Source organism: Dasypus novemcinctus, unplaced genomic scaffold (genome assembly GCF_030445035.2).
Source record: "Dasypus novemcinctus isolate mDasNov1 unplaced genomic scaffold, mDasNov1.1.hap2 scaffold_107, whole genome shotgun sequence".
Lineage (NCBI taxonomy): Eukaryota > Metazoa > Chordata > Mammalia > Cingulata > Dasypodidae > Dasypus > Dasypus novemcinctus.
Genome location: NW_026688146.1, coordinates 2,115,707 through 2,128,106, shown reverse-complemented (window position 1 = coordinate 2,128,106; position 12,400 = coordinate 2,115,707).

Here is a 12,400-nt window from a genome sequence, read left to right as displayed (position 1 = left end):
GTATTGTCTTAAAGTTCTTGAGAATTCCAGGGGTGCCATACTAAAGGAACTTGTCCCACGGCTGCTGGAAATCCTGGTGTGTCTGTGCTCCAAGTCACTTTACAGGACGGGGAGGACAGAAAACCTCCCAGTATGGGATCAGGGCTCCTGCTCCCATACCACGGCTAGCCAGAACCAGCCCACCATACCCGAGCTTCATCCCACAGCTGCCTTCAAGCTTGTCCACTTCTGGGATGGTCACAGGGTGCCCTGGTCCACTGTGGCCTTCACTTCTGTGGAAAGCATCACCTCCAGTATGGCTCCTACACTCCTAGGTTAACAAGAAGCCCAAACAATGGCCAGTGATAAAGTTTTCAGTGTTTGGTACTGTGAAAGTTGGATAGCTCTTTAGGTTAAAAATAAACTTGTATCTTCCCACTTCATTGTAGACAAAAGAAAATTCTGGATGGATTTTAAAAGGTGAAAAACAGCTCTAAGGGTCTTCTAATCATCAAAGCAATGGGGAGAAATCACAAAAAAATCAACCACTTTGACTATATGTATTAGTCAACTAAAGGGGTACTGATGCAAAGTACCAGAAAGCTGTTGGTATTTACAAAGAGGGTTTATTTTGGGTAGAAGCTTACAGTCACATGATCATAAAGTGCAAGTTACTTCCCTTACCAAAGTCTGTTGCCACATGTTGGAGCAAGATGGCTGCTGGTCTCTGTGAGGATTCAGGCTTCTTCTTCAGACTCCATGGTCCCAGCTTCTTCTGGTCTCAGATGTAGATTGGCATAAGGCTTGTCTCTCTGTCTGGCACTTGTTACTTTATGGGCTTGGCTTCTCTGGTCTCTCCACAAGGTCAGCCATAGACCTTCAGGTTATCTCTCTTCCCAGGCCTCTGCCATGTCTAAGGAGCCATCTCTATTTCTCTGTGTTCTTCTCCTGTGTGTTTACTTCCCCAAGTTCCAGCATCAAAACTCCAACTACTTCCTTTGCCATGTCTTTTTCTTTCTGAGTCCCTGCCCACCAAGGGGGTGAAGACTCAATGTCCTACTGACATGGGCCATTCAAACTCCTGATCATAATTTAATACATAAAAATTAAACCTATGAAGTTAATACAATCTATCATGCTCAGAGGAACAGACCAGTTTACAAACATAATCCAATATCTATGTTTGGAATTCATAAACAATATCAAATGGCTACACTATATAAAAATTAAAGATATTTGAATTAAATCAAATAAAATCCAACAGTTTAAAAAACGTAATGCACCATGGAGAGATCACATTATCTTTAACATACATAACGTAGGATGTTGATTGGCCGAGAGTCACCTCTAGCAAGCAGTGTTATGTCCTCTAGAAGGAAACTTTGAAGGCAAGCCCCTAGACCAGAAGGCCCTTCAGGAACCCAAGGAAGCCCAAGCACCCTACCCACACTCCTGGGATGATGGAATGTCAATTCTCCAAAGAAGGAACTTGGTCTCCTGTCACGCAAAGTTCTGGAATCCAGAGGTTCAGAGTTACTGCCCAGCCCACTTGAGGCCAGCTGGCAAGAAAGAAAGATAACATGCTCTCCATCACTCACACCACTTCCATATGCCCAGTAAATTAAGGACTTAGAAGGGAGCTGGGCTCCTGGTCATTCTGTGGCTTAAGTCACTCCTGGCCAGCCCACCCGTGGAACACATATGTGGCTGGAGAACACATAGACCAGGCCTCCAGACACCTGGTGGAGAGGTGGGAGGCACCTTCCTCTCTCACACCTGAAAGCCTGGTGGCAAAGTGGATACGGCAGTAGGTCAGCCAGCTGGGGGCAGCACTAACAGCAGGGGAACAGGGAAAGGGAAGATCCTCATGGAAGAGGCTGGGCTTGTGCTTTCCTCTGATCCTTCTAGGCTGAGTATGTCCCTAGGGTTCTTATTATGAGGGGAAGATCCTAAAGGGGAAGAAGGGACTCAAGAACAGAACATGCAATCACCCTACACTGAATGTGAGGGCAAATGGCACTTTATTTTGTTCCCTAAGCTGGAGAAAATCAGCATAATAGAGTATGATATGCAACATGACAGAAAAATGCCTATTTCTTCTCCTTCTAATTAGTTCTAAAACTCTCTTTAATGTACAAATGATAAGAAAGCAGCAATGCCTGCCTCCCAAACCCTGGATTAGTTACCAGGAGCCTATCATAGCTCAGAATAACCTTCCTTAGCAATGCTGGTGGATGTTATCAGAATCTTAGACAGCTCTTCTTTGTGGGGATTTCGTGTCTTCAGAACTTTTGCAGAACAAAATGAAATTTTTTTATCACAGAAAAATAAAGAAAATAATATTCATCACCAGTCAATCTCAGTTAATAACATGGTTATCCATTTCAAACAACTAATCAAACTGAAAAATCTGCTTTTCCTTGATTTGTGTCATCAATTTTTCTTCTTTCCTCTTTTTTTTTCTTTCACTACTTTATGGATTGAAGCAGAATGTCATTAATAAAAATGATCCAAATTTAGATGCTACCACAAAACGGAGCTTCTGGGTTTATTAGTATTTCATTATTACCATTTCTCAAGGGAGTTCTTGTTTCACAAAGGATGTTGCTTTTAAAACACAAAGCAAGTCTATACTCAGGCAAGACGGCATCTGAGTGAGTGCACCTTATAACCTCTCCTGCAAAGAAGCAGCTGAATAGGGTTGGAATTTTGCTGGACTGGGCTGTTTCAGGCATTTGCAGGGCAGGAGGTGTCTGGATATCAAATTAGTGGCACGGTGAAAAAGAAGATTCGTGCATAATGTAGAATTTTGGGTCTCTTTCATGGAGATTGGAGCTGCTCATACGAAGCTTCCCCCTGGGGTGGGCAGTCCTGGAGACTTTGCTGAACCAGGGAATTCCCAAGACCTGAGTGGGCTATTTGGGGGCTTGCAGGGTGGGAGGTGTCTGGAAGTCGATTTGGTGAGACAGAGATTCTTGCGAGACGTGGAATTTTTGGTTTCTGACACAGAGATCAGAGCTTCCAGCTAGAGCCCCTCCCACTAGAGCAGACAGCCCATCTACCGCATCCCCAAACTGCTTGTAGTACAGGGGTGTCCCCAGCAGGCTATTTCAGGGACTTGCAGGATGGGAGGTGTCTGGAAGCCAATTAGACAAAGACGGAGATTTTTGCGAGATGTGGAATTTTGGATTTCTGAGATCGAGCTCAGAGCTTCTGGCTAGAGCCCCTTCTCGTAGGGCTGGTGGCCCATCTGCAGCAGTCCCTGAATTGTCTATAGTACAGTGGCATCCCCAGCAGGCTGTTTCAGGGGCTTGCAGGGCAGGAGGTGTCCTGAAGTTGACTTGGTGAGACAGTGACAGAAGAGACTCTTGTGAGAGGGGGAATTTTGGGTTTCTGACATAGAGGTCAGAGTTTGTGGGCGTGACCCCTCCCCATAGGGCTGGTGCCCAGCTGTGGGGATCCCTGAAGGCTGTGTTACACTGTGGTGCTCCCAGGCTCCCTGTTAACTGGATTTGTGGTTCCCAGGTCTGTGCCCCATAAACCCTGGTGGCTTACACCCCAGAGACTCACACCTCTTGAGTCTGCAATATCACAGACTTCCTATCCCTGAATCCTCCATGCCCTGAGGCCCATCAAGGTCCTTGACTGTCCTAGCCCTTGGCATTTGTGGGTTTTTTTTCTTTTTTTTTTTTTTAATTGTCTTGGTTACTAATATTGCATTATCTCCTGGTCTTTTTTCCCATTGTATCCCCCAAAGTCCTTTTTTGTTTATTGGGTTTTTTTTTCTTTCTTCTTTTCTTTTTCTTGCTTGTTTCCCTCTCTTTTCTTTGCCCACCCCCTTTTTTCCTTCTCTTTTTTTTCTTTTCTCTCTTTTTCTTCCTATTATATATTATTTTATTTATACAATAGGTGCTACAGGGAGCGCCTCACATTTGCTGTGTTTCCTCATCCTCCATTTACTCAGTTCTGTGTGAATTGATTTTGGTCACCTACACTAACCTCTTTCCCCCACATCTTTCTATCCACCACCATCTACTGTTTTTCTTACATTCCACCTCCATTTCTTTGGTCCCCAAATTGTCTAACTTTTATTTTCTAATACCTTTGTTCTGTTTTCTGTCTTTTATCCACTCTTGATACTATTGTCTTTCTTTTCTCTTTCCTCTCTCATGAAAACACTGGCCTTTTAATTCATACTATATTCTCCCCATAATCAGTTGACTGTCTCATTACAGATACTTTAATTACTGCTATAACTCTACACAACTTACATGAATCTAATATCCATTCTCCCAGACCTCATATTGCTGCTCTGGTAACATTTATTACCAATACTACTCTAAACATTTTCTCTTCTTATACAATTTCCTTTCCCTGGCCCTAATATTTTCCTTCAAAGTGTACTCATCCAGCAACAAGAAATTAGAATAAGAAGAACAAAGTTACAAAGAGAAGATATGATACTTATGCAAGAACATCAACTAATTAATCCCCTAGAATACACAAAGAAACTAAGGATGATTAAACTCATGAAGATAAAACGATGGCCAGACAGCAAAAAAAAGCTACAAACCAAAAGAATAATCAGGAAAACATGCTGAATCCAATGAACAAACTAAAAACCAGGAAGGGGCAGAACATTGGAAAAGTAATTAAAGATCTCAGAACATATATTAGAGACCAACTTAATGAAGTAAAGGAAGAGTTTAAAAATATGAAGAAAGCACTTGGAAAGGAAATTGCAGACATACACTAAAAGATAACAGATATGATGGGAATGAACACCACAGTTCAAGAAATCAAAAATACACCCGCAGCAAATAGCAGATTAGAAGAGGCAGAGGAGAGAATTAGCAAACTGGAAGGCAGTACATCGGAAATCAGATATTAGAATTCATCGATAAAAAGATAGAAAAAATCCAGCTAGGACTTAGGGACCTGAATGACAATGCAAAATGCACAAACATACGTATTATAGATATCCCAGAAGGAGTAGAGAAGGGAGTGGGGTCAGAAGGGGTGTTGCAGGAAATAATCGCTGAAAATTTCCCAAATCTACTGAGAGAGACAGATGTACATATCCAGGAAGCACAATGCACCCCAAACATCATAAATCCCAACAGGCCCACCCCAGGGCATATACTTGTCATATTATCCAATGCTCAAGACAAAGAGAAAATTCTAAAAGCATTAAGAGAAAAGAAAATGATCACATACAAGGAGGGTCCATAAGATTAAGTGCTGATTTTTCATCTGAAACCATGGAGGCAAGAAGGCAGTGGTCTGCTATAGTCAACGTACTAAAAGAAAAAATTCCAACCCAGAATACTCTATCCAGCTAAACTAGCATTCAAAAATGATGGAGAGTTCAAAATATTCACAGATAAATGGAAATTGAAAGAGTATGCCAACAAGAAACCTCCCCTTCAGGAAATACTAATGGGAGCTCTGCAGGAAGAAAGGAAAATACAGGAGAGACAGAGTTTGAGGAGAGTGTAAGAGCAACAAAAAAGACAAAAAGAGAAGGAAAAAAACAAACAAAATATGACAAACACAAGTCCAATCAAAATATGGCTAACATAAATAATTCCTTGAAAGTAATAACACTGAATGTCAATGGATTAAGCTCACCTATCAAAAGATTCAGACTGAGACATTGGATAAGGAAATATGACCCATCTATATGCTGTCTACAAGAAACACATCTTAGACCCAGGGATTCATGGAGGCTGAAAGTGAATAGTTGGAAAACAATCTTACAAGCAAACAATAACAAAAACAAAACAAAAAAAGCAGCAGTAGCTATATTTTTATCAGACAAAATGGACTTTAATTGCAAAACAATTGTGAGAGACAAAGAAGGATACTACATATTAGTGAAAGGGACAATCTCTCAAGAAGAATGAACAATCATAAATATTTATGCTCCTAACTAGGGCGCCTCCAAATACGTGAGGCGAACACTGGAAAAACTAAGGGAAAGAATAGATGCCTCTACGACTATAATGGGAGACTTTTTTTTTTTAATATTACATTCAAAAAATTTGAGGTCCCATTCAACTCCACCGCCCCCACCCCCCAGTCCTCCCACAGCAACACTCTCTCCCATCATCATGACACATCCATTGCACCTGGTAAGTACATCCCTGAGCATCACTGCACCCCAAAGTCAATGGTCCACATCATAGCCCACACTCTCCCACGTTCCATCCAGTGGGCCCTGGGGAGATCTACAATGTCCCGTAATTGTCCATGAAGCACCACCCAGGACAACTCCATGTCCCGTAAATGCCTCCCCATCTCATCTCTTCCTCCCATTTCCAGCACCCAGCAGCCACCATGGCCACCCTTCTCACGCCCATGTCACATTTTCTCTGTGGATATTGGATTGGTTGTGTCCATTGCACATCCATGTCAAGTGGGGGCTTGGATTCCACATGGATACTGGATGCACTCCTCCTGCTTTCAGTTGTAGACACTCTAGGCTCCATGGTGTCGTGGTTGACCTTCTTCAACTCCATGTTAGCTGAGTGGGGTAAGTCTAATAAATCAGAGTGTAGGAGTTGAAGTCTGTTGAGACTAAGGGCCTGGCTATCATATTGTCAGTCCAGAGATTCAAATCCCCCAAATATATTTCAAACCCCAGCACCAACTACAATTCCAGTAAAGTAGCACGCGAGTCTTGTGAAAAGAGATCCCCTCTGAGTCGAGTTCCATCATGCAGAAACACCAACTCCAAAGAAGGGCCATCTGACATGGCAGTGAGCCCCATCTGTATAATGGAAATAAAGACTATCATAAGAGGATACTTTGAAAAAGTATGTTCCAACAAAAATGACAATTCAGAGGAAATGGAGAAATTCATAGAAACACATAAGCAGCCTATACTGACAAAAGAAGAAATTACTGATCTCAACAAACCAATCACAAATAAAGAGATAGAATCAGTCTTTAAAAACCTCCCAACTAAGAAGAGTCCAGGGCCAGATGGCTTCACAGGTGAATTCTACAAAACATTCCAGAAAGAACTAACACCAATCTTGCTAAAACTCTTCCAAAAAACTGAAACAGAAGGAACATTTTCAAACTCATTCTATGATGCCAACAATAAACAATACCCTAGTACCAAAGCCAAACAAAGACACCACAAAAGGAAAATTACAGACCAATTTCTCTAATGAACTTAGACGCAAAAATACCTAACAAATACTTGCTAACCATATTCAACAACACATTAAACGAATTATACACCATGACCAATTGGGATTCATTCCAGGTATGCAAGGATGGTTCAACATAAGAAAATCAATGAAAGTAATACACCATCTAAACAGATTGAATGAAAAAAATGACGTGATTATATTTATAGATGCAGGAAAAGCATTTGACAAAATAAGCACTCTTTCATGATAAAAACACTGCAAAGATTGGAATACAAGGAAATTTTTTGAACATGATAAAGAGTATATATGAAAAACCTACAGCCAACATCGTTTACAATGGTGAAATCCTAAAATTCTTCCTCCAAGATCAGGAACAAGACAAGGATGTCCACTATCACGTCTTCTATTAAACATTGTCTTAGAAGTACTTGCTCAAGGACTGAGGCAAGAACCAGATATAAAAGGCATTCAAATTGGAAATGAGGAAGTAAAAATTTCATTATTTGCAGTTGACATGATCCTATACATAGAAAACCCTGAGAGGTCTCCAAGAATGCTTCTCGAACTCATGAGTTTAGTAAAGTCACAGGTTATAATATCAATGTGCAAAAATCAGTAGCATTTCTGTACAACAATAATGAGCAAGCTCAGGAGGAAATCAAGAAACAAATACCATTTACAATAGTCAATAAAAAAATCAAATACCTAGGAAAACTTAACTAAAGAGGTAAAGAACTTATACACACAGAACTACACAAGATTGTTCAAGGAAATCAAAGAAGACCTAAATAAATAGAAGAATATTCCCTGTTCATGGATAGGAAGACTAAATATTATTAAGATGTCTATCCTACCAAAACTTATCTACACATTCAATGCAATCCCAATTAAAATCAACACAGCATTCTTTAAGGAACTAAAAAAAAGTAATTGTGAAATTTATTTGGAAAGGAAAGAGACCCGGAATAGCCAAAGACATATTGAAAAAGAAAAATATAATTGGAGGAATCACACTACCTGACTTCAAAACATACTACAAAGCTACAGTAGTGAAAACAGCATGGTATTGGCATAAGGAGAGACACACAGACCAATGGAACCGAACTGAGAGTTCTGACATAGATTCTCATATATATAGCCATATAATATTTGATAAAGCCACCATACATACTCAACAGGGAGAGAATGACCTATTCAACAAATAGTGCCTGGAGAAGTGGATATCCATATGTAAAAGAATGAAAGAGGATTACCATTTCACACCTTATACAAAGATCAACTCAAGATGGATCAAAGACCTAAATATAAGAGTCAAGTAATAGGAAATGGCTTCATGAACTTCACAACAAAAGCACACGCAGCAAAAGAACAAATAGATAAATGGGATTTCCTGAAAATTAAAGCCTTCTGGACCTCAAAGGAGTTTGTCAAGAAAGTAAAAAGGGAGCCTACACAATGGGAGAAAATATTTGGTAAACATATATCAGATAGGAGACTTATAACTTGCATATATAAAGAAATCCTATATCTTGAAAATAAAAAGATAAACAACCCATTTTAAAAATGGGGGAAAGATTTAAACAGACACATCCCCAAAGAAGAAATACAAATGGCTAAAAAGGACATGAAAAAATGCTCCAAATCTCTAGCTATCAGGGAAATGCAAATCAAAACTACAATGAGATACCATCTTACTCCCATAAAATTGGCAGCTATGAAAAAAACAGAAGAGAACAAATGCTGGAGAGGATTTGGAGGAATGGGAACACTCATCCACTGCTGGTGGAAATGCATAAGGATCCAACCATTCTGGAGGACATTTTGGCTGTTGCTCAAAACTAACCATAGATTTGCCATATGACCCAGCAATTCCGCTGCTGGGTATATACGCAGCAGAACTGAAAACAAGGACACAAACTGATAGATGCACACCAATGTTCATAGCAGCATTGTTCACTATTGCCAAAAGTTGGAATCAACCCAAGTGCCCATCAACAGATGAATGGATCAAGAAAATGTGGTATATACATACAATGGAATACTACTTGGCTTTAAGAACAAATACACTACAAACACATGTGATAACATGGATGAATCTTGAGAACCTTATATTGTGTGAAGCAAACCAGGAATTGAAGGACAAATACTACATGACATTAATGATATGAAATAAGTAAACACAAGGTGCCTTAGAGAGCTAGAGACTGGATGATAGGCTTACAGGAAATCATGGTGTAGAGGAAGGATGTAAGCTGACATCTACATGGGTGAAATCTTTGATAAGCTGGAGGTAAATATGTGTACCCAGAAGGGATAAAATTGGGGCATGGGGTTACCTTTGGGTGGGGCTTTGTGGGCTTTAGGGGGGCTAGGGATAGGCAAATGGGTAATATTGCCAAGAAATTGGGGGGAGTTTGGGGCAACATACGAACATAGAAGATTGTCAGGTATTCGGTTGAGAGTATAATCCTGAGAAAACCTTTTCAAAAATATAATAAGGAAAGTTAACTGTTTAACTTCCTTAAAGGGGATAATCTGATGCAGGACAGACTCCTAGGGAATATGTGAATTCTCATTTTGCCAGAGAGGTTTATATCACTGGGTAGGGGCCCATATAATGAGAGTGAAGGTATACCCACATCCTGGGGAGGACTGATGCCATCAAATAGAGGGACCTGTATCTCTCAAGAGAAATGGTGGCTCCCAGGGCATTAGGGCAGTTGAGCATGTCAAGCCCTCAACACTGTTGCAAGTATCTCTGAACATGGCTCTTCAAGAAATGAAGATGGACTGTCACTGTAGGCCCTAAGGGGAGGGGGAAATAGGTATTGAATAGATGGAACCAACATAACTGTGAGGGCAATTGAAGTTTTTCATAAGAGTACGCAAGGATGGATATAAGACATGTAAAATTACAACAAAAATACATAGGGGCTGATAGCCTAAAATGTAAATCATAATGTAAAACATAAGATAACTATAAATTTAGAAAATCGTATAGCCTAAAGTATACACCACAATGTAAACACAAATGTTACCTTGTTTGAAAGCTATTGTCTCAATGTCTGTACGTCAGTTTCAGTAAATATGGTATGACTATGTTAAAAGATTATTGCTGTGGAAGGGAAAAGGTTTTCTGTTGGATATGTGGGAGTACTGTATATTGTATATATGAATTACTGTGATCTAAAACTCTTGTGAAGATAAGCTTAATAATTAGAAAAAAGAAAAGAAAAAGATAGGATGTTGAATTTTTCCAAATTAGTATGTACTCTATATCTAACCTTTAAACTCATTGCTATATTCCATTTTACTATTAAGGGAACCTGGCAATATATTGGGCTTCACTTTTCAGGAAGTTTTGGATCTCAGAGTAGTTCAACAACGACAGCAGAGGAATACTGGTGTGGTATGTTATTGACAGGGGCATATGGTTGACAGGGAGTTCTACAGGGCATATATGTTTGGATATTTTCTTAGTGGAAACAATTAAAAATAACAACTGAGGGAGTGCTGAATTCCTAACCAGGGAGCTCTATCACAGTCCCTAAGGGAACAGCAACAATCCCCCAAGTGCAACGGCAAAGACGAAAAAGGAATGAAGTTCCAACAATGAGCCCCTGATACTAATGACTATGCTTGTGAGTCTGTGCACCTGAAATAAGAGCAAGGCCTAAAGCAGTAGTGTGCCTAAGAGTTACCTCCTGAGAGCCTCTGTGTTGCTCAAATATGGCAAGTCTCGAAGCCAAACTCAGCATGTAAATGCATTGCCTTCCCCACCCCCCCACCCCCAGCATGGGACATGACTCCTGGGGATGAGCCTCTGTGGTGCTGAGGGATCACTACCGAGTACCAGCTGATGACGTAACTAGACAATGACCTTGAATAAATGGTTCAACTCGGACCAGCAGAATATCCCTGTCTACATATAATAACAGGAGTTAAAAATGCTTTTTGGCCTAAATCAAGGGGGAAATGGAAAGGACAAATGAGTTTATATGGCTATGAGTCTCTAAAAAAGAGCCTGGAGGTTATCAGAGGGTTTGCCATTATGCACACCTGAGCAGAGTCTCAGAGACAGATAAAGTAGATACAACCCCAGGTATTGGTTCTTCTGAGGGCTACAGAGACCCACAGGTCTTATCATGGCTGATGGAGTTCAGTGCCATGTCAGTTGGCCCTTCTTTGGAGTTTGTGTTTCTGTGTGATAGAGCTGGACTCAGATGTGATCTCTTTTCACAAGCCTTTCCTGTTACTTTATCAGAATTGTAGTTGGTGCTGTGGTTTAAGATATTTCTAGGGCATCTAAATCTCTGGACTGACCACGTGATAGTCAGGCCCTGAGCCTCAACAGACTTCAGCTCCTACACTCTGGTTTATTGGACTTACCCCACTCAGATAACATGGAGATGAAGAAGGTCAATCACCACACCATGGAGCCTAGAGTACCTGCAACTGAAAGCAGGAGGAATGCATCCAGCATCCATGTGGAATCTGAGCCCCCTGTTGACATAGATGTGGAATGGACACAACCACAGGAATGGACACAACCACAATCTAAGGTCCACAGGATGGAGGGATAGAATATGGATTAGAGTGGATTTACTGATATTCTATTCATGAACTATTGTGGTTAGTATTCAAAGAAAATGTGGCATTGGTATGGAAAAAGTGGACATGGTGGCTGCTGGGTGTGGGGAATGGGAGTAAGAGATGAGATGTGGAGGCATTCTCGGGATTGGAGTTGTCCTGGGTGGTGCTGCAGGGACAATTACTGTACATTGTAGATCTTCCCATGGCCCACTGGATGGAACATGGGAGAGTGTGGGCTATGATGTGGACCATTGACCATGAGGTGCAGCGATGCTCAGAGATGTATTCACCAAATGCAATGAATGTGTCATGATGATGGAGGAGAATGTTGCTATGGGGGAAGTAGTGGGGTTAGGGGGATGGGGGGTACATGCAGACCTCATATTTTTTTAATGTAATATTTTAAAAAATGAATTAAAAAAATAAAAACACAAAACAAAACAAACTACATTTACCTTTCTCTCTTGATATCCATTTGGCCCTTTGTGTTTTGAGTATTGTTGAAATTGAGTGTTTCCTGATACTGGTTTGGCCCTTGTTGTGTACCATCAGTTTTCCCTCAGGAAATAGCTGAGGTGTGAACAAAGTGCAGGGTGACACAGAAGGAGGGTTGCTGATGTTGGTGGTGCTGGGGGTAGGAAATGGACGTGACAGTGGAGGAGACC